The sequence below is a fragment of the Acinonyx jubatus genome, chromosome B4 (genome assembly GCF_027475565.1).
Source record: "Acinonyx jubatus isolate Ajub_Pintada_27869175 chromosome B4, VMU_Ajub_asm_v1.0, whole genome shotgun sequence".
Classification (NCBI taxonomy): domain Eukaryota; kingdom Metazoa; phylum Chordata; class Mammalia; order Carnivora; family Felidae; genus Acinonyx; species Acinonyx jubatus.
In genome coordinates this window covers 10,240,338-10,263,227 of record NC_069387.1, presented here as the reverse complement: position 1 = coordinate 10,263,227, position 22,890 = coordinate 10,240,338, and the positions used below count along the sequence as shown (strand labels likewise).

The following is a 22,890-nucleotide window of genomic DNA, read 5'->3' as shown; positions in this document are numbered from 1 at the left end:
TATTTCTGGACTCTCTAATCCTGTTGCATTGGTATATGTACCTGTGTTTGTGCCGGTACATACTGTTTTGATTACTGCTGCTTTGTAGTATAACTTGAAATGTGGGACTGTGCTATCTCCAGCTTTGTTCTGCTTTCTCAAGATTGCTTTGGCTATTTAAGGTCTTTTGTGGTTCCAAACAAATTTTAGGATTATTTGTTGTAGTTCTGTGAAAAATGCTATTGTTATTTTGATAGGGATTGCATTGAATCTGTAGATTGCTTTGGGTGCTGTGGACATTTTAATGATAGTAATTTCTCTGAGCCACGAGCATTGTATGCCTTTCCATTTGTTTGTGTAGTCTTCAGTTTCTTTCATCAGTATCTTACAGTGTTCAGAGTACAGGTCTTTCACCTCCTTGGTTACATTTGTTCCTCGGTATTTTATTTTTTTGGTGCAATTGTGGATGGGATTGTTTTCTTAATTTCTCTTTCTGCTACTTCATTATTAGTGAATAGAAATGCAGCAGTTTCTGTATATTGATTTTTTTAACCTGCAAGTTTACTGAATTCATTTATTCTAATAGTTTTTTGGTGGAGTCTTTAGGGTTTTCTCTGTATAGTATGTCATCTGCAAGTAGTGACAGTTTTACTTTTCCCTTACCAATTTGGCTACTTCTGAACCGGGTCTTGTGCTGAATGAGACTGTATGCTGGCTCTGTAAGAGAAGAGACTTGGTTTCCTATAGCCCTCCAGTTCTTCTGGAGGTAAGCCCTGTTGATTTTTAAACCTCTGGGAGTTAATACCTACTGATTTTCAAAGCCATATGTCATGGGGACTCATCTTCTGAGTGCACCCCCCCAGGGCTGGAGGGGCCCTTTGTGGAACTTGATCCCCTTGCTCCTCCATGCTTGTGATATCCCTTCCGCTTGTGGGTAGCTGCACTGGTGTTTTGGTTCCTGACCATGTTTCTACTTCTGTCCTTTTCAGTGTGCATTTCTCTTTATGACTGTAGCTGTCGAAGATCTATTCTACCAGTCTTCGACTTGTTTTCAAGGTGAGTTGTAATATATGTTGTTGCCTCGGTGTGTCTGGGAGGTGGTGAGCTCAGGATCCTCCTGCTCTGCAATCTTTCCTCTTTCTTCCATTTTGCTATCTTTTAAATTGGATTATTATTATTTTGTTACTGAATTGTATGAATTTTTTATACATTTTGGATATTAGACCCTTATTATCTATATGCTTTGCAAATATTTTTTCCCATTCTGTAGATAGTCTTTTTACTTTGTTGATTGTTTTGCTGTGTGCTTTGATGTAGTGCCATTTGTTTATTTTTGATTTTATGGTTTGTGCTTTGGGTGTCATATCCACAACATTGCCAAGACCTATGTCAGGGAGCTTTTTTCCTATGTTTTCTTATAGGAATTTTATGGTTTCAGGTCTCACATTTAAGTCTCTAATTTGTTTTGAGTTAATTTTTTTGAGTGGTCTAGTTTCATTCTTTTCCATGCAAATATCCAGTTTTCCCAGCACCATTTATTCTAGAGATCAACTTTTCTCCATTGAGTATTTGTGGCTCTCATGTCAAATATTGACCATATATGCTTGGGTTTATTTCTGGACTCTTGATTCAGTTCCATTGTGTATTTTTATGACAGCGCATCATACTGTTTTGAGGCTGTGCTTGAAATCAGGAAGTGTGATGCTTTCTGTTGTGTTCTTTCTTAGGAAAGCTTTGGCTCTTTAGGGTCTTTGGTAGTTCCATGTAAATTTTAGGACTGTTTTTTCATACTTCTCTAAAAAATGCTGTTGTCATCTTGATAGGAATTGCATTGAATCATTGGATAGTTTTGGTGGTATTGACAATTTAACAATATTAATTCTTCCAAACCATGAACATGGGATACCTTACCATTTATTCATGTCTTCTGTGATTTCTATCAACCATTGTCTTGTAGTTTTTAAAGTAGGGATCTTTCATCTTCTAGGTTAGGGTAAGTTTATTACTGAGTATTTTGTTTTTGATGCTATTATAAATGGGATTGTTTTATTTCCTTCAGATAATTTTTTTGTAAATATATAGAAATGCTGTTGATTTTTGTATTTTAATTTGGTATCCTTCAATTTTACTGAATTTGTTGATTAGTTATAATGGTTGTGCGTGTGTGTATGTGTGTGTATAGTCTTTAGGATTTTCTATATGTAAAATCATGTCATCTGCAAACAGAGGTAGTTTTACTTCTTTCCTTTGGTGCCTTTTATTTTTCTTGTTTGATTATTCTGGGGAGGACTTTTAGTACTATATTGAATAGGAGTAGTGAGAGTGGGCACCCTTCTATTGTTCCTATCTTAGAGGAAGTGCTTTCGACCACTGAGTATGATGTTAGCTGTGGGCTTATCATATATGGCCTTTATAGTGTTGAGGTATGTTCCTTCTGTACCTAATTTGTTAACAGTTTTTATCATGAACAGATGCTGAATTTTGTCAGATGCCTTCTTCTGCATCTATTGAGATGATCATCTGATTTTTTTCTTTCATTCTATTAATGAGATGAACCACTTCACTTGATTTGCACATGCTGAATCATCCTTGCACATCTCAGATGTAAATCCCACTTGATCATGGTGAATGTGAATCATCCTTTTAATGTGCTGCTGCATTCTGTTTGCTAGTATTTTATTGAGAATTATTGCCTCTATATTCATCGAGGATATTGGTTTGTAGCTTTCTTTTCCAGTAGAGCCCTTTTCTGGCTTTGGTAGTAGCATAATGCTGGCCTTGTAACATGACTTTGGGAGTGTTCCCTCCTCTTTGATTTTTTTCCCAAGAGTTTGATAAGGATTGACCCCAGTTCTTTAAATGTTTGGTAAAATTCACCATCTGGTCCTGGGCTTTGTTTTTTTGTTTTTGTTTTGTTTTGAGGGGAGAGATTTTTGATTATTGGTACAGTCTGGTAGTACTTAACTCTGTTCAGGCTTTGTATTTCTTCCTGATTCAGTCTCAGTTGTTTGCCTTTTTCTAAGAATTTTTCACTTTCTTCTAGGTTGTCCAATTTGTTGGCATATAGTTGTTCATAGTAGCGTCTTATGGCTGTATTTCTCTGTTATCACTTGTAATGTCTCCTTTTTCACTTACATTTCTGTTAATTCGGGTCCTCTCTCTTTTTTTCTTGGTTAATCTAACTAAAGTTTTGTCAATTTTGTTCATCTTTTCAAAGAACCAACTTTTACTTTGGTTAATCTTTTCTGTTGTTTTCCTCTTCTCTGTTTTGTTTCTTTATGCTTTAATTTTTATTATTTTCTTCCTTTTGCTTATTTTGAGCTCAGTTTACTCTTCTTTCTCCACTTCTTTAAGGTGTAGAGTTAGGTCGTTTTTTGGAATATTTCTTGCTTCCTAATGTAGGTGTTTATAGGCATATCTTGGAGATACTGCAGATTTGGTTCCAGGCCACCAAAATAAAGTGAATATCTCCATAAAGTGATTCAAATTCATTTTTGCTTTCCCAGAACATATCAAAGCTTTGTTTACATGTACAGTACTGCAGTCTTTTAAGTATGCAGTAGCATTATATTTAAAAATGTAATGTAATTGTTATTTTATCATTATGATTATTTTAATTAAAAAATACTTGATTGCTAACACTGCTAACCATCATCTCAGCTTTTAGGAAGTCATAATCTTTTTGCTGGTGGAGAGTCTTGCTTTGATGTTGATGGTTGCTGACTGATCAGGGTGGTGGTTGCTAATGGTTCGGTTGTCTGTGTCAATTTCTTATTTAATTAACTTAATTAAAAATTTAATTACACTGTAGTTAACATACAGTGTTATATTAGTTTTAGGTATACAATATAGTGATTCAACAATTCCATATACTACTCAGTATTCATCAAGATAAGTGTACTCTTTATTTACTTATTTATTTAAAAAAATTTTTTTTTAATTTATTTTTTGAGAGAGAGAGAGAGAATGAGCAGGGGAGAGGCAGAGAGAGAGGGAGAGAGAGAATCCCAAGCAGGCTCCACACTGTCAGCACGGAGCCCATGAGGGCTTGAACTCATGAACTGTGAGATCATGACCTGAGCCAAAACCAAGAGTCAGACACTTAACTGAGCCACCCAGGTGTCCCCAAGATAAATATACTCTTAATCCTCTTCACCTATTGCACCCATCCCACCATACACCCCACCCCTGCTGGTAACTATCTGTTCTCTATAGTTAGGCAATTTCTTTCTTTTTTTTTTTTTTTAATGTTTATTTATTTTGAGAGAGAAAGAGCTCATCTGTGCAAGTGGGGGAGGGGCAGAGAGAGAGGGAGAGCTAAGAATCCCAAGCAGGCCCTATACTGTCAGCGCAGAACCCAAAGTGGGGCTTGAACCCATGGACTGTGAGATCATGACCTGAGCCGAAATCAAGAGTTGGACGCATAACCAACTGAGCCACCTAGGATCCTTGAGGCAGTTTCTTAAAATAAGACAACAGTGAAATTTGCTGCATTGATTGACCCTTCCTTTCATGAATGATTTCTCTGTAGCATGCCATATTGTTTGATAGCATTTTTCTCCAGTAGAATTTTTTTCACAATTGGAGTCAGTCCTCTCAAACCCTGCCACTGCTTTATCAACTAAATTTATGTTATAGTCTAAATCCTTTTTTGTATTTTCAACATTTTTCATAACATCTTCACCAGGAGTAGATTCCATCTCAAGAAACCACTTTCTTTGCTCATTCAAAGGAAGTTACTCCTCATCCGTTAAAATTTTTTATCATGACATTGCAGCAGTTCAGTCACATCTTCAGGCTCCCCTTCTAGTTCTAGTTCTTCTGCTCTTTCTACCACACCTACAGTTTCTTGCTTCACTAGATCTTGATACCCTCAGAGTCATCCGTGTGGGTTGGAATCAACTTCTTCCAGCCTCCTGTGAATGTTGATATTTTGACCTCTTTCCATGAATCATGAATGTTCTTTATAGGATCTAGAGTGGTGAATCCTTTCTAGAAGATTTTCAATTTACTTTGCCCAGATCCATCAGAGAAATCCTTATCTATGGTAGATATGGGCATGTGAAATGTATTTCTTAAATAGTAAGACTTGAAAGGTGAAATGATTCCTTGAACCATGGGCTGCAGAGTGGATGTTGTGTCAGCAGGCATGAAAACACAACACTAATCTCATCATACATCTCCATCAGCGCTCTTGGGTGATGAGGTGCATTGTCAATGAGCAGTCATATTTTGAAAAGAGTTTTTTTTTTTTTTTTCTGAGAAGTAGGTCTCAACAATGGGCTTAAAATATTCAGTAAATCATGTTGTAAACATGTGCTGTCATCCAGGCTTTCTTGTTCCATTTATAGAACGTAGGTAGAATAGATTTAGCATAATTCTTAAGGGCCCTAGGGTTTGTTGAATGGTCAATGACCATTGGCTTCAGCTTAAAGTCACCAGCTGCATTAGCCTTTAACAAAAGAGTCAACCTGTCCTTTGAAGCTTTGAAGCCAGGCACTGACTTCTCTTTAGATATGAAAGGCGTAGATGCCATTTTCTTCCAATAGAAGGCTGTTTTATCTGCATTGAAAATCTCTTGTTTAGTGTGGCCACCTTCGTTAATTATCTAGGTAGATCTTCTGGATAACTTGGTGCAGCTTCTACATCTGCACTTGCTACTTCACCTTGCACTTTTATGTTATGGAGATGGTGTCTTCCTTAAATCTCATGAACCAACCTCTGCTCGCTTCATACTTCTATAGGTTCCTCATCTCTCTCATCCTTCATAGAATTGATGAGAGCTCAGACCTTGCTCTGGATGAGGCTTTGGCTTAAGGGAATGTTGTGGCTGGTTTGATTTTCTATCTAGACCACTAAAACTTTATATCATCAATAAGGATGTTTTGCTTTCTTATCATTTGTGTGTTCACAGGAGTAGTACTTTTAATTTTCTTCAAGAACTTTTACTTTTGCATTCACAACTTGGTTAACTCTTCAGCACAAGAGACCTAGCTTTCAGTCTGTCTCTGCTTTTGACATGCCTTCCTCATCAAGTTTAATCGTTTCTAGCTTTTGATTTAAAGTGAGCAATGTGCAATTCTTCTTTTCACTTGAACACTTAGAGGCTATTGTAGGGTTATCAATTGACCTCATTTCAGTGTGGTTTTGTCTCAAAGTAGGGAGGCCTGAGGACGAGAGAGATGAGGAACAGCTGGTTGTTGGAGCAGTCAGAATTCACATAACTTGTATCAGTTAAGTATGTCATCTTATATGGGTGTGGTTTATGGTGCCCCAGAACAATTATAATAGTAGCATCAAAGATCACTGCAGAGCACAACAAATATAATAATGAAAAAGTTTGAGACGTTGTGAGATTTACCAAAATGTGACACAGAGACATGAAGTGAATAAATGGTGTTGGAAAACTGGCACTGACAGACTTGCCTGATGCAGTGTTGCCACAGCCCTTCATTTTGTAGAATATCCAGTATCTGTGAAGCACAATAAAATGAAGTGCAATAGAATAAGATATGCCTGTATTGTTACGAAGTTCCTTCTGAGAACCTTTTTGCTTGTTCCATCCATTAAGTTCTGGTATGCTTTGTTTTCATTTTTGTTTCTCAAAATACTTTTTAATTTTTCCTTAACTTCTTCTTTGATCCTTTGTTTAGGAGAGTGTGGCTTAATTTGTATGTATTTGTGAATTTTCCTGTTTTACTCTAGTTATTGAACTCTAGTTTTGTATCATTGTGGTCAGAGAAGTTGCTTCGTATTATTTCAATCTTCCTGAATTTGCTAAGACTTGTATTGTGGCTAACATGGACTATCCTAGAAATTGTTCCAAGTGCAGTTGAGAAGAATGTGGGTTCTACTGTTGTTGAATTGAATGTTCTCTTATGTCTGTAGGACCAGTTGGTCTATATTGTTGTTTCGAATCCATGGTTCTTTATTCTCTTTATTGTCTTTATTATCTGCCTAGATTATCAACCCATTGTTGAGAGGGGTATTAAAGTCCCCAACTATTATTGTACTCCTTGTTTATTTCTCCTTTAGCTCTACTAGTTTTTCTTTATGTATATAGGTACTCTGATGTTGGGTGCACAAATATTTAAATTATTATGGTTTCTTGATGTATTGATATTTTTATGGTATAATGACTTTCTTTGTCTCTTTTAAAACCATTTTTAGTTTAAAGTCTATGTTGTCTGATATAAGGATAGTTACCCCAGTTTTTATTTTTGTTTCTGGTTACCATTTGCTTGAAATATTTTTTCCATCCCTTCACTCTCAGTCTGCATTTGTCTTTAAGACTAAAGTGAATCGTTTGTTGGATCTTGTCTTTTTATCTATTTAGTTATTCTTCATCATTTGATTGGAGAATTTAACCGATTTACATATAAGTAGTTATTGATAAGTAAGGACTTACTATTGCTATTTTGTTAATTTTTTTCTGTAGCTCTATTGTTCCTTGTTTCTTATCGTGGTGCCTTTTTTGTGTGTGTTTTGATGTTTTCTAGTGTTATTGTGCTTTGACTTCTCTATCATTCCTTTTTGTGTAATTACTACAGGTTTTTCCCTTGCCACCATGAAGCTTACATAAAATATCTTAAAATTATGACACCCTGTTTTAAACTAACAACTTAACTTCCATATAATTTCTGTGCCTTACACCTTTATTTCTTCTCCCTTTGACATTTTAGGTTATTGGTGTCACACTTCTCATATTTTTTATATTGTGTAACTAATAATTATTGTGGTTATGGTTATTTTTACTACATTTTTACTTTTAAACTAGAGTTGTAAGTGAATTACATACCACCATTACCATATTACAGAATCTGACTTTGAGTGTATATCTACCATTATGTTTTACACTAGCTTGTTATGTTTTTATAATGTTACATACCGTCCTTTTGTTTCTGCTCAAACAACTCCCTTGAGCATTTCTTGTAAGGCAAGTCTAATGGTGATGAATTCCCTCAGCTTTTGTTTGTTTGGGAAAGGCTTTATCCCTCAATTTCTGAAGGACAGCTTCACTGACCATAGCATTCTTAGTTGATCTTTTCTTTTTTTTTTCCTTTTAATATTTTGAAAATATATCATGTGACTAGTTTGGCCTGAGAAGTTTCTTTTTCTTTTTTTCAAGTTTATTTATTTATTTTGAGAGAGAGAGAGCGGGACATGCATGTGAGTGGGGGAGGAGCAGGGAGAGAGGGAGAGAGAGAATCCCAAGCAAGTTCTGCATTGTCAGTGCACAGCCTGATACAGGGCTCAATCTCACGAACTATGAGATCATGACCTGAGCCAAAATCAAGAGCTGGACACTTAACTGCCTGAGCCACCCAGGTGCCCCTGGCCTGAGAAGTTTTTATTGAGAAATCTGTGAATAGTTTTATGGGCATTCGCCTACATGTAACTCCTCTCTTTTGCTGTTTTAAAAATTCTTCCTTTCTCCTTTGACTTTTTTTTTAAATGTATGTTTATTTATTTAAGGGTTTTTTTCCTTACTTTGGAGGGAGAGAGTGTGAGTGGGGGAGGGGCAGAGGGAGAGGTGGACAGAGGATCCAAAGTGGGCTCTCTGCTGAAAGCAGTGAACCTGATGTCGGGCTCGAACTCATGAACCACAAGATCATGCCCCGAGCTGAAGTCAGATGCTCAACCGGCTGAGCCACCCAGGTGCCCCAATGTTCATTTATTTCTGAGAGAGAGAGAGAGAGAGAGAGAGAGAGAGAGAGAGAGCAAGCAGGGGAGGGGCAGAGAGGAAGGGAGACACAGAATCTGAAGTAGGCTCCAGGCTCTGAGCTGTCAGCACAGAGCCTGATGTGGGGCTTGAACTCTAGAACCACAAGATCATAACCTGAAACGAAGTTGGATGCTTAACCGACTGAGCCACCCAGGTGTGCCCCTCTTCCTCCTTTGACTTTTGACAGTTTAATCATAATGTATTTCTCTGCAGCCCTAATGTGGTTTGTGATATTGTGGTTCACTCTTTTTGGGGTCCTTTGGGATCCTTGGATCTGGATGTCTTTTTTTTTCTGCCAGGTTTGGAAGTTTTCAGTCATTGCTTTGAATGTACTTTCTGTTGCTTTCTCTTTTTCTTCTAGAGTTCTCATCATGTGAATATTGTTTTCATTGTGTCTCATAAATCTGATAGGCTTTTATCACTCTTTTTCATTCTTTTTAAATTTCTGGTCCTATGACTGAATAATTTCAAATGTCGTATTTTTCAGGTCACTGATTGTTTCTTCTGTATGGTCGAATCTGCTTTTAAAGTTCTGTGTTGAATTCTTCAATTCAGTTATTGTATGTTTAGCTCTGGGTTTTTTTCTTGTATGGTTTCTGTTTTTTTGTGGAATGGTTTCTATGGTTTCTTTGTTTCTTCATGCATTGCTTTCCTAGTATTATTTACTTTTCTGTGTCTTTTTTTTTTTTTTTTTTTTGTAGTTCACTAAACTTCTTAAGGTAACTAGTCTGAATTTTTCACAATACATAGATGTCCAGTTTTTTTAGGGTCAGTTATTAGAGCTTTACTAGTTTCTTTTGGTGGTGTCCTATTTACCTCCTTTTTTGTGATCCTTGATCCTTTCCATTGGTTCTGTCCATCTGAGTAAGTGATCTCTAAGATTTTGCAAGTTTGCTTTGGCAGAGGCAGTCTTCACCCATCAGCTCAGTTTGGGTTTCTAGGTGTGTCTGCTGGTAATGTCCTTGGGCAGGTCGGGCCGGCTTTTAGGGTCTATTTTTGGGGGAGGGAACCGTTTGGGTTCTGAGGTCAGACTGGAGGATGGGCCCCTTGCTGAGAATGGCTGGATAGGACTTCTGGCTTGGTTTCCTGCCAAAGTGAGGATGCAGGATGGGTTCCTTGGTTGCCTGGATTCATTGGTCAGGCTTTACTAGAAGGTCTGGGCTGCGTACTGTACTCGGCAGTAGGTGGGACTGTGAATTAGCTCTCTGCTGTTTGGGGACCAGGAGTGTGCACTGAATATCCCGGTTAGGTGAGGCCACTGGTTTTGCTGAGCAGACGGGGAAAGCCATCTGCTGTACTCTCCGTCCCAATGCCACCGAAAGTAGGGCTTTCAGATGGGCTACTTGCTGGTGAGATTCTTTGTCAGGCAGACTGAAGGCTGTATTCAGCAGGAAGTGGATATAAATTGGTTTTCCTGCTTAGGCACGGCGGGAGATGCAGCTCCCCGGCCACTGAGGCTTTTTGTGGTCTTGACTCAGGCTGACCTGTGCCCCAGGTTCCTTGGCCAGACAAGACCACTGGCTTTGCTCCGGAGGTGATCAGCTCTGCCCACCTGCCTCCTGGCTCAAGCATTGCCGAGTTATGTAGCAGCTTCAAGGTATATGTGCCAGCTCTTCCTGTCAGATGGGGCGGGGGTCCATACTCTGCAGAAGATGGGGCTGTGACTCAGTTCTCCTGCTTGGGTGAGACTGGGAGGGGAACTCCCCAGTTTTCCCTCACAGGCTTTCTGGTTGGGAGTGTCTGGGAGCCATGTTTTCCAGCGGGTAAGGTGACTCAGCTCCTCTGCCTGGGGATGGGTAGACCAGGCTCCAGGGCCAGCAGAACTCCTTACGTGAGCACCTGAGTCAGGCTGACCGGGCTCCTCCTGAGTTCTCTGGTCAGACTGTGCCACCAATTTGGTTTTGCCCGTGAGCAAATCCGCTGGTTGGGCATACTGCTTGGGCTCTACAGGTAGGAACTTGGTCTCCCAAGATCTGAGTGCTGGTTGTTGCAGGACCCTCCCTGCTTCTCTATCACAATCAGATACCTCGTGATCGAGTCCCACAGAATCCCCTGTATGCCCTATGGGGCAAAACCAGAGTAGGGGCTCCCATGAAGTGACCCATAGTGTTGGGGGTGGGGCTGGATGTCATCCCTGGGCTCTCTTTTCCCACTGGAGGAACCCTATGCTCAGGATAGACTTGTCAGCATCATGCCTGCTGGCCTGGGGGAGTGTGGTCAGTAGGTAGTGTTCCCCTCACCCTTGAGGTGCCATCTGGCTTGGTCTCTGTGGTGCCGGTGGGTGCTTCAGCCTCACTCCTGTGTTCTGGGATTCTAGTGGTGTCTTGTCTGTGGATTCTAGTGGCGCCTTGTCCGTGGATTCTAGTGGCGTCTTGTCCGTGAATAGTTGTTAGTGGTTCTTGTGAGGGGGAGTGAAGCCTCCAGCCTCTGCCCGCCTTGGTGATGTCACTCCTATCGCATTCTTTAATGACAGAGTCCTCTCCGTATTTCCTTCTTGGTTGTTCCAGCCAACTTGATGAAAGCCCTTCTCACCTTTCATCCCAGGAACAGGGAAGTCGAATTAGAAATCTCTCTTCTCTGAAGCCCGCCCTGCAGAGGGTGGGACACCAGGGAAAGCTGGCAGGTGTCACCAACATTTTACTGCATCTGGGCTGAAGCTGATACTAGGGTTGGGGTGGACCTACCTCCGTAGGAGAACTCGGTGAGGCTCTTGGATGGTGGAGCACACACTCACAGTGGGATGGGAAGGTGGGCAGAGTGGGTGGGCAGAACTGGGTGCAGAGCTAGCTTGTGGGGCCTGGGACTTCATACAGGTGGACGGTGACTCCACCGTCAGCTCTGCAGGACGTCTTGTCATGCCAAGGCTCTGTCTCCCCTCACCAGTCCCCTCCCATCTTCCTTGTACTCTATAATGGGAAGGTTCTCCTTTGTTTCAGGTCATACTGTTTAAAGAGATGAACTTAGTGGATGAACACATTCCGTAGACCGGAAGGAATGTGCCACAGTTGGCCGGTTTGGAAACATGACTCTTGAACACATAGAGCCGCTTCGCTCAGCTCTGTCCTTTGTAGAGACTTTGGTGTATAGAAGACTTTAGAGCCAGCTCCTCTGCCCCCATCACCCATGTTATTTCATTCTGAGGACAGACCTTTTAGCTCTAGCCAGGGAGACATGCCTAGTGGTGCTGAGCCCCGCCAAGGACTAAAATATCTGAAAGAACTGTCATCTGGGTGGAGCTCCAGTACGAAGCTTCATGTGTGTGATAACACTGCGGTGCAGACACGATGTTTTGTTGGGACGGTCCACAGGCTCATTTGAAGGGTTTCTCCTTACCTGGCACATTTGCTAACGATGGCAATTTCCCGGAGGCAAGACCATCTATTGCTTGTCTTTGCAGTCCCAGCGCCTGCTAGAGGGCCTCGCATGTGGTAGCTGCTTAATACGTATCTTTGGAATAAATGAACCATTAATTGATGATGCAGTATTTCTGTGGTAGCTAACACATCACTGGATGCATTTCCTGGATGCCAGGAGCTAAATGGCATCCCGGTAGCAGCACCAACTTTTTGCCTTTTCGAGGCCGTTCTAATGACTGAGTGGTACCATACTGCCTGGGGCTGGTCTGGGCCCTATCCTGGCACATTGAACAGTAGCTGCAAATGGGAGACGCGGCAAATGGGAGTTGACTTGCTGTTCAGGAATGCTGAAGAATCATATGCCTTTACTCATAGTTTTTTTTGGTATTGATTTGTATTCCTTTCTGTAGCTTTTCTGGTCTCTTAGATGTTAAAAATCTTTCTAGGAATAGTCCTTACATGTAAAATATTTCTGAGAGGGTGCAAAATTTAGCCTGAAAGAGATGACAGCATACCGAAGGTGGCTTGACCTGATGGTAGGAATGTCCTTCCATTCAGGACTCAGTGGCTGATTGGCCCTGTGGCAGTAAGGAAAAACCTGCATATTTTGGATCCTCAAGCAGGGAGTATTCTTCTTTGTCCCCACCTATGTCCCAGGCCTCACATCGTGGCTCCTGACTTTTGCCGAGAGGTGTCCAGTTTCCACCATCGTCAACCATAATCCAGACCATAGCATAATCAGAACTCCCTCCACAGATATTTCTTGAGTTGTCCATTTAATATGGAACGCCCTTCTCTGGTCCCAGCAAGATCACCTGTTACATTGATACATCCATCTATCTATGCCCCCATCTACTCTTCTACCCATCCACCTTCCTTCCTTCCTTCCTTCCTTCCTTCCTTCCTTCCTTCCTTCCTTCCTTCTATCCATCCATCCATCCATCCATCCATCCATTCACCAACCCATCCATCCACTCATCTCTCTCTGTCGCCATCCTTCCATCCACCCAACAGTTTTGAACACTGACTATATGGCAGGTACTGTGTGAGGCACCGAATATACAGTGATGAAGGAGAGACAGGCACCTCCAGAGAGCTCATGTTCTAGCGTAAGGAGACAGACATAAGCAACGTGTAAACAGTGCACAGTAAATAGTGAATGTCGTGATGCATCGCAGACAAAGAACTATGAGAATATAGAAGGGTGGAGAGACGAGAGAGGAAAGGAGAGAATGACTCCAAAGGCAATCAGTATTTGTCACAAGGCTTAGGTATTGATGAGCCTCTCTCTCAGTTATGCTCTTCTAAAACAGTGTTTTAAAAATCTTCATGCTTTTAGTAGGAAAATGGTTTTTCTAAATGAAATCCTACATGAGACAACCAGTAAATAAACAAAAGCAGAGTATCTTTGGTTACATTGGGGATGGGGTGAAGATGGGGCTGGTGGTCTAGAAAGATCTCTGCTTGGCTACATTCAAGCTTCTGAGCCCTGACCTCTGTTCTTCCCAAGGTGGTCAAAGTTGTATTGATTCTGGTTGTTGCTGTGGACACAGCTTTGCCTTGGAAGGGCAGAGAACCTACAGGCTATTAACAGGCAAATCTCTAGGTGATTTTGACACCCACCTAGGACCCATACTGGATAGCTGGGTTTTTCTTTTGTGGAAGAGAGACCTAAGTATAATACTTGGAGGTAGGAAGGGGTGGATTAGAGCGAGGAATCAGTTACCCCTTTTGGGATGGAGTTAGTTCTTTGTCTCCCTGGCTCAGGGCAGGACTGTGTGGGTGTGCTAGCCTGTAACGTGTGGTGGGCATGCTTCTGGTTTATAGTTTCTCATGATGCGAGGAGCCTGTTCCGGGTCTTGTTAGTGCAGAGATCTGTACCTGAGGAGCTGTGGTATCTGGTCTCGCCTTGTCCATGTTTGTCTCAAGAACCCAGGGAGAGCTGTGGGGCTCTCTGGGGTTGGCTGAGAGTACACGTGGTAGGAGAGAGTAACAGACCAGGCCCGCGGAGGGGAGCTTGGCTGGCCGTGTCAGTAAATACTACCACTGCTACATACTGGTTGACTTTACTGAGCGCTCCCGGTGTGGTTGACCCTGCTCTGAGTGTTTTCTGTGTGTTGGCTTAATGAATCCTCACAAGAAGCCCACGTGGAAGGTACTTTTTCATCCCTGTTTTGCTAATGAGGGTAAGGCACAGAGAGATTCCGTGGATAATTAGTGGTAGAGCTGGCATCCCAACTGAGGCAGCGTGGCTCACCAGAGAATGCTCCTAAGAGTGTTGCGTACCTTTAACGCCAGCTTCACGTAAGAAAGTTCATTCTGTCTCAGAAGTGGGGATGCTTATTTGGGGCTTTAACTATAAGTGACCAGTCTTTTACATTTATATATTTCATATGTATAGATTTATGCATTCATTTTTCATTTTCAAAAACATCCCGCCCCGTAGAGAAAGGTAAGAAAAAGTGTAGCTTTCCCCTGAAGCACCTCCCGCCTGACGGACCCGCGAGCCTCATTCTGAGCCAGGTCTCCCAGCACGTAGGCCCGGGGTGGCGAGTCAGTAGTGGGGGGACCACTGAACTGGGGCTGAGAGGGAGAGGGCACGCGCTGGTTTTCCTTCTTTCCTGACGGAGCCTCAGAGCTCTCCTACCCGTGATCGCCTTGGATAGGTTCTCTTTAAAAAAAAAAAGATGCTTCCTAGATATGTGACTGATGCTCAGGGCAAGACTTTGAAAAAAGTACTTCCTAGGGTACCTCCGTGTGTAAGCACCTGTTCAACACTTGAACCCAGGTCATTTAGAACTATGGTTCTCAAAATGTTAAAAAAAATTTTTTTTTTTAAACAGAACTTCTTTCCCCTAACCCAAACTCCATGGCTCCAGCAAGCACAGTCTGTCTAGACCCTTTGATTTTACTACCCTTGGCGATTTCTCTGATCCTTCGCTTTCACTAGAAGTTTTTGTTTTTGTTTTTGTGACAAATTGATGAGTAGGATGTGGGAGGAGGCAGAGACTGGAAGAAGAATTTTGGATTGTCTGTGGATTTTCATTAGCCATGCTGTCTCTGTCCCTCATTATCAGGGATTACAAAGATTTGTTTTATAAGGGATTAGGATGCCTGTGCCATTTTTCAAGTAGAAGTTTAGGAGTTCTTCTTAGAATCAAACATTAATCAAGAAAAACAAATGTAACATAAAACCCCAAAGCAAAAAAATCCAAGAGAACGCTCCATTCTGTTCAGACTTGTGGCCTGTAGGAAAAATTTCAAAAGTATTTCTTCAAGGGGCCAAGCAGCAGGACTCCCATTTAAGCTTTGCAGCTGTCATAAGATGTCTCTCTCACATATCGCTTTGAAATGTTACCCTTCTCATCCTGAATGATCAAACGCCCTCTCTTGCTCGCTCTCATTTTGCAGTCCTGAATAGAACTGCCATTGCTCTCCGGCAGGGTATAGTTTTTAGAGTCACAGCATTTTGGGAAAGCATTGACGCAAACCAGCATTATTCTCGGATCTTTCTTTTCTGTCCCCTTTCTTCTGGGCCTGAAGAGATCACGTTCAGAAAGGCACTTGGGTTTTCTGTGTAGGGCCAGTTCTAGATGCTTTCCAGGGGTCTTTGGCAGTGAAGGGATTGCTCTCTTCTGCCACCCATCGTGCCCTGGGTAGAGATTTGCCATGGTCACCAGTAAGGGGATGGTTTTCCAGATAGACATCTGCTAAAATGTACTCGGAAGAACTTCCCCCCACTCCATTTTGTTTCCAAAGAAAATTTATTGAATAGTAAGTCATAAAGCCAGTGATATAATTTTAATGAAAAATATCCTGTATCACTCAAGACTTAAAAGAACAAAGATACCCCTTAGAAACACTGCCTTGAAAAATAATCACATTAACTTTACACACAACAGAGTCCTTTCTTAAGCTTTATTTAAGAAATCGAGTACTATATAGTTCAATATATATAAGACACATCCAGTATTGTGTTCCTGATAGCAAGTGCATAGATTTTGTTAAGATATCATTTCACTCGATATAAACGTTTTATGGTCACATGAAGATAGTATTCCCAGTGATTCTGCCCAAGCATGAGAGGAGAAAACAGAACACAGCAAAAATAGTGAGCTACAACAGAGATGAAAAACAAAACAGCGAATTAGCAGAACAGTCGATTCCTGATAAGTGAATAAGCTGATTGTTTGGTCACAATGTTTTATTCACTTATCAGGAACGATTCACAGTACATTTATGTTCACTGTGTTTCCTAGCCTGCCAGCTAAGAGTCCCAGCCCACGGACTGTTCTAAGTGCTGTGGGCCAGGCAGACGTGTGTGGCTGCCGTCAGCGTGGTAAATGTTGGCAGTTCTGTAGTTTCCCAAGGTGGCCGTGTGTGGCAAACAGATACACCTCGCTAACGGACGCTGCAGTGGTGTTTTACAGAATCAAAATGAGAAGTATGAATTCAAGCAGGGACCAGCTGTACAATCATGAGCACTTCAGGGAACTAGCAGTTTTGTTCCCTTCTTTGGAGAATTCCTGTTTGTGTTGTTTTTCTAAAACAACAACAAAAGAAACTGGCTTTGTCTTCCCCTTCTTTTACTTAGCATGAGTATTTTGCCTTGTGCCAAATGGTGGATATATATATAGTTGTATTACTTACAGATTTTAAAAAGAAACACTTGCATCTCGGAAAGAATTAATCACCCTCCTTACCCCCTTCTCCCTCCCTCCCCCATCAACAAAAGAAAACAAAACACACCCTTAGCCATCTTGCCCCACTGAGGTAAGCGGTGGGTTCTCAGGCAGTCTCATGAAGTGTGAGATTTAAAGCGGAAGTATTGGCTGGAAGTCAGCTCCTGTCCGTGCAGGTTTGGAGCTGGCAGAAGTCACTTCACCGAGGTGTTCGGCCTATGGGGGGAAAGGGCCTCCTTTCCTCCGCCTCCCCGGGCCCCTCTGTCGTGGAGCCAACTAGGAAAGGCAACCTAGGGGGCAGAGGGGCCGCCGAAACCAGAGGGTGAAGGGCTTGAGCACCTGCAGGGAAAACCTCACTGGCAGCCAGAGGAACGCTGCCCGGTGCCGGGTGGCCTGAGTCAGACAGAGTTTGTGCGTCTGAAAGGCTGGTAGGAGAGCTAAGACAGAGGGAGCAAACATCAGTGGAATCTTTTAAGAGCACTTGGAGAGCGGTCAGATTCCTGAGCTTAAGAGATGGGCAGAAAAGGGAGAGGGGCTTGGAGCTTCAGTTTCAGAGGGCCTACGAGGAAGAGTTTTTTTTCGTTCGTGTTTTTGGTAACGGGTTGGGGTGATAGTGGGGGACAAGGTTTTAAAAAACAGATGTTCGTTCAGGAGGGAGTGTGTGGATGCATATGGCATTCCTGGCTTTCATTTGGAGATGGATGATAGATTATGAAGATGTGAGCATGAGAACCTTTACCTCCTTCCCCTCCCATCTCCGAGGAGAGCTTCTAGATTGAGCACTTGGAAGGATTTCCTTTGTTTTCTGATATTTTTAATAATGAAAGCTGCCCCTGGATTCAGTTAGCTCTTAAAAATAAATTACCTTGCTATAAGTAGGTAGTGATTAATAGCAACGCATGAACTTAAGTTGAACCCTTTTCCCATCTTCTGTTCACCAGGTCGGTTGGTTGGTTCTTCCCTTAGAGCTCACCTCTTTAAAATACGTGATTAGTTTCTAAGCAGGCTTTGCACCCACGTGCCTTTAGCCTTGTGGGGAGGTGGGAGGAGCCCGGGCTCTGCTGCTGGGACGTTTCTTAAGGTGATGCAGCAGAGCGGTTGTGAGGGAGTGTTAGGAGCCGCCGCGTACACGCACCCGTGAGGGGGACAGGGCGAGAGGACAGAGGGTGAAATGTAACACTGTGCTCACAAGACCGGGAAAGGTCTTGGCAAATCCGACACCGGAGGCAGTTATTTAGGTGAAAGATAGCAGTTAAGTAGTGGCGGTCTTGGAAGCAGTGGTTAAAATGGGCTGTTTGTTGTACATAAATCGGAGGTGGCTGGTGTGTGGTTTTCTCTTTCCCCAAATCAGATATTCACTTAGGTGGAATCGACTGTATCTTTTTACACAACATAGAGAAAAAAAACAGATACGTGAAACAGTGAGGTGTGTAGATGCATCACCAACACAGAATGACTACCAACAATACAACACGCAGAGAGAGAAACAAGTATTAGGAAAATGGTTTAATATTGGAGACAGAAGCAAAAAACTGCATCACACAATAACATACGTTACAAAAATAAGTTTGACTGTTTCAACTACACGGTTATGTTCACAATGAGGACAGAAGAATCAGAAAAAACTTTGATCTAAACAGCAAAAAAGCAAACCCCTAAAGTTGTAACTAATACATTTATCCACTTAAAGTGACTGAGTACTTCTAAATCTAATTACCTTATTGTGTAACTGCACAATACAGAATAAAAAGTGAAACTTACCGCTGTATTTTAAGACAAAATTCTAATGCTAGATATAAGCAAAGGGAAAAAAGAAATCAAGCCAAAGTTTTTAATTCTCAAAAGAAAAGCAACTTTCTTTCTATCAACCAGAAATCAAACTTGAAATCAGTCATTGTCAGGGGGCCCACTAGAGTAAGCCACAAAAATTTCCATTTTTTTTTTAATCTCCAGTATAAAAAGTTCCACTGGTACAAAATGCGTAAGTACAATCAGTTGTAGAAATAGGAAAGCCTGCGTATTTTTTTTTTTTTTTTGGCTCAAATTCCATCAAACAACAAAATCCAAATGCATCAATAAAACAAACAATACTCAAATGGTCTTACAGTTTCCACTAGGTTGCATTAACTTTGGCTTTTCTCAGACAATATTTAAAAACTATTTTGTAATTCTAAACAAAATGATATTATTAATCTACAAACAACAATTCTCACAGCACAAAAAAACACAAATACATTTTTTGTATGACATTATTCAAAAAGGTAATGAAACTACAGGTTTTTTTAAAATTTTATTTCTTGTTAATTAGCACTTAAGATAATAAAAACAAACGGTAAAATGAGTCCAGAGTAGCACAAGCCAAAGAACTGTAACCCCTATGGTGAAAGAAAGATGAACTTGTTACGCCTTTGAGGACGGCCATTTTCTCACAATTCTCGAATTTAGTTTAAAAACGACTATTCTCTACACTTGATTTAAAAAAAAAAAACAAAACAGTTTCCTGTGTGTTTTTTCTTCTGGCACAGGCCCTTTGCACCCTTGCAGCTTTTTCCTTTTTATATTAAAAGATAAAGTGAGTAAAAGGACAGTTTGTCTCTGAGGGTTAGCTTTAAGAACAATGCCAACATGCAAAAAAACCCCAAAAACAAAAAACCAAAACAAGAGAAACCCCCAAACTTTGCCCTTCAATGTTTGGCTGCCTGCAAAAGAAGAGACACCCAATGCGAAGTGCCCGTCTTGAGCCTGCGGTCACCGTCACCGGCACTCAGGCTCCTCTTGGGGAGATGCAGGCGGGTGAAAGGAGAGGACAGTCTGAAACTCAGATGGTGTTCTCTTGTGTTCTGTGCATCCACAAGCCACCCTGTGCTGTATGTGAGAGACACGTGCGGTAACTTCTGGTATTAAGCTGATTGCTGCAGGAAGTACAAAATAGCCCTCAAAGGATGAAGGAAGGCCCCAGCAGTAGTAAACACGTGTGAGGATAATACAGATCGTTTCGTTGTAAGTGCATGTGCTGGAAGAAGGAAACTTGTTTTGAGTTTGTGGTTTTGTTTTTGTTTTTTTGCATCATTAGAGGCTAGTCCTTTCCATCCCAGGGCTATCCCATCCACATGAAACCAAGCAGAGTGGTGAGTGGGAAAAAGGAGGAAGGAAAGGGAGCCAGCAGTTTCTGAACTCCTTTAGAGACTAAGAAGCTTCCAGGGCCTCTTTCAAGAAGGCGGGAGTTTGTGTTGAGGCTTGAGGGATGACCTAGGGGTTTGTCAAGACAGCCAGAGAGAGCTGTTCAACGTGAAGTCGAAGTCCAAGTACTATGACACTTGACAAAGTGGCAGGAGGACCTGGTACTAGGTATTTGGTCAGTAACTGTGATAAAGATCAGAGTTTTACTTCCGTGGTCAGTCCCTTGTACATGATTTCAGTTAATAAAGTTAACCCAAAGGGAAAGGGCTATCAGCTTCTAACCCCAGACACCTTGCTTAATCAGAGGTATCTGCTGGGATCAGAGAATGCTCAGCACAACGGCTGATGAGAAACATCATTAACTTTTTAAGCATGTAAGAAACAAAAATTCCTCAAAATACTACCTCAACACAAAGTCGCTTAATTGGAAGGAGAATGAAAATATTCTGCACTAGAACAGACCCCTGAACCTGATCTCAAAAGCATACATGAGTTAAGGTTAATGTAAGTGCTGAATCTACCTACCATCCATCCCCCTTTAGAAGGTTTAGCCAATAAACTTTTTAATGAAAACCAGAGAAGGAATATTCAGGAGCATACTGATTTTTTTTTTTTAATGATGAGAAATAATCAAAACGACAACAAAAAAATGGTGTAGGGTAAAAAAAATCAGAGAGGGTTAAAGTATATTCTTTTTCCTTCAGATTTGCCTTGCAGAGTTTTCTTCTTTTGGGTCTCAACCAATGGATAAAAAAAGTAGGAAAGACAAAAACAAAAACAAAAAAAGATGTATCTGGGGGGATCCAAATTAGAAACACCCCGGAACAAAGAAAAATGATGACAGTATAAAAAGTTACCCACATTCCAGATAGCTCTGGGTAGAAAGGGTTAAAAGTTCAAAACTTTCTCACCTTAGAGGTTTCCATATATTATGAAGAAAATACATTGTGAGGTTGCCGTCACAGCATTGATGTGCAGAGCGGTTAAAAAAGTGAGACATGGGCACTTATACAATGTCTTACAAAAAACATCATAGAGAAATAACAAACAATAACAATTTCAGGCAACAAGACCACAGGATAGCAAGTTAACAAACTTTTTAACCTCTTTTTTTTTGTTTTTTGTTTTTTAAATATTAGGGATTTATACAAAACACATAATAAAATACCCATGTTATCAAATTACTTCTCACAAGAAACACACTGAAGCTCTAGGAAGGAAGTACCTTTGGAATTTGGCACTATATATTTTCACTTTTTTTCTTTAAAAGAAAAAAAAAATCACATTTTGCTGAACACAAACACATCTAAATAGTCCACAATAAAAAAAAAATGACATCAATGCTTTACAAGCCAACACAAAACTTATTCTGGAATAGGTTTTTTTTTTTTTTTTCCCCTCACATGAAATTTTTTTTTAAGCAAACATTTTTTTTTGAAATTCTTTAAGTAAACCAATTCTAAACTTGTCTTATCAACAGAGAACATTAAGACCGTAAGACTCATGATGAAGCCACAACTTAATTCACAGAAGCACCAACGTAACACAGTTTACAGTAACCTTTCTCCTGTACATTGAAACAGTATAAAATATAGGTAATTTCATGTGCATTAAACCATGGATTGTCTAACTGTGAGTCAGTTCAGCAAAAGGTGACACAAATAGGTAGCATTTGCCCCAAAACAGGGTAAATATTTTTCTTATACTAATCTACAAAAAGTGGTTCTATATATATATCTTAATGAGAAAGTGAGCCACCTAAAATGGCCTTATCAAAAAACTTTACACTGCCTGAAAAATGTAAAAACTATTACAGACCTCTAGAGACTTAAAATCAGACAGTTTTTTTCTCAAACTGTTTTTGGAAGTAGTCTGTTAGAAACCAACATTCTGTGTCCCTGGACACATATTGCTATTGTTACCAGTGACCGGGAAGAATGCCAATCCCTGTATAATACTTTCAAGTCTGTTTTATGAAAAGAAAAAAAAATAAGAAAGAAACGTTTTTGCCACAGGTTTTTTCTATAATTAATTTGTCTAATAATAAATTTCAGTCTTGCATGAATGCAGCAATGTTTTTCACATTGACTTCCCAGAATTCAATAGCTAGATGAGGTCACATGCAAATTTCAAAGGTCAAACTAGATCAAAGGTCAGTAGGAGAACCAAATGTGATGTGAGGTCAGAAAGACATCAGAAACAATGACGGGACGATGAAACTTTTTTTTGAGACGCCACAGGGACATGCTAGGCAAACGGTGAACTAACGGGCATGAAGATGTCTAGGGAGAAAACAAGGGAGAGTAAAAAGTTACACAGAATCTACGCAGCAGCAACAAAATCACTCTTAAGGGTGCAGGAGAAAAACTAATGCAAATCTTAGGTCATTAGGGAGTCTACGAGCCATTCGCGTAATTTGCATTTCTTACAGTCTTTATCCACAGCACAATGGAACCCCAAGAGAATCCATCCGGAGGAGGAGAGGGGATGGATTCTGGGTGTTTTGGGATGGGGGCTGGCAAGGGACAAGGGGAGAGGATCCAGTTTCAACGGATGTAACATATGGGGAGAGTCAGACGACTGAGCTGTAAACTAGATAATGGAAGTTACGAACAAAATAATCAGACAGATACGAACAACGAGAGGATAAAGCATGAACTGTAGGCCTAGGGTTCAACGGTGAAAAAAAGCCCATTCCTAGAACGATTCCTCTAGAGACTACTTCAAAAGGATCTAGCTAGCACAGAGAACTGCTCTTTAGGTACCCAATAAGTTAACAATAGGCAATAAATAACTTCCATTATTTCTGAGGCAGTAAAAATTTTGTACAAAAATAGAAATGCTTTTTTTACAAATAAAATTTACAGGCCTGTGGCTTTCTTTTTTATTTATGTATTTATGTATTATTTATTTATTATTAAATTTATCTTTCAAGAAACATCAAGTATTTTCACTCATTTTTATTTTA

The 22,890-nt window shown here is 40.7% G+C and overlaps 1 protein-coding gene and 1 long non-coding RNA gene across 12 annotated transcripts in view; one reads left to right on the top strand and one right to left on the bottom strand.

The window, feature by feature from the left end:
* Positions 1 to 22,890, top strand: part of LOC113603586 (uncharacterized) — a 94,926-nt gene that overhangs the window by 55,230 nt on the left and 16,806 nt on the right. The window lies entirely within an intron of this gene.
* The window catches only part of CELF2 (CUGBP Elav-like family member 2), an 821,985-nt gene continuing 820,239 nt past the window's right edge, over positions 21,145 to 22,890 (bottom strand). For all 11 annotated transcript variants that reach the window (XM_053225256.1, XM_053225248.1, XM_053225258.1 and 8 more), the window contains one exon: positions 21,145 to 22,204. The gene's annotated coding sequence lies outside the window, so the exon portion shown is untranslated. The remainder of the gene's footprint in view (positions 22,205 to 22,890) is intronic.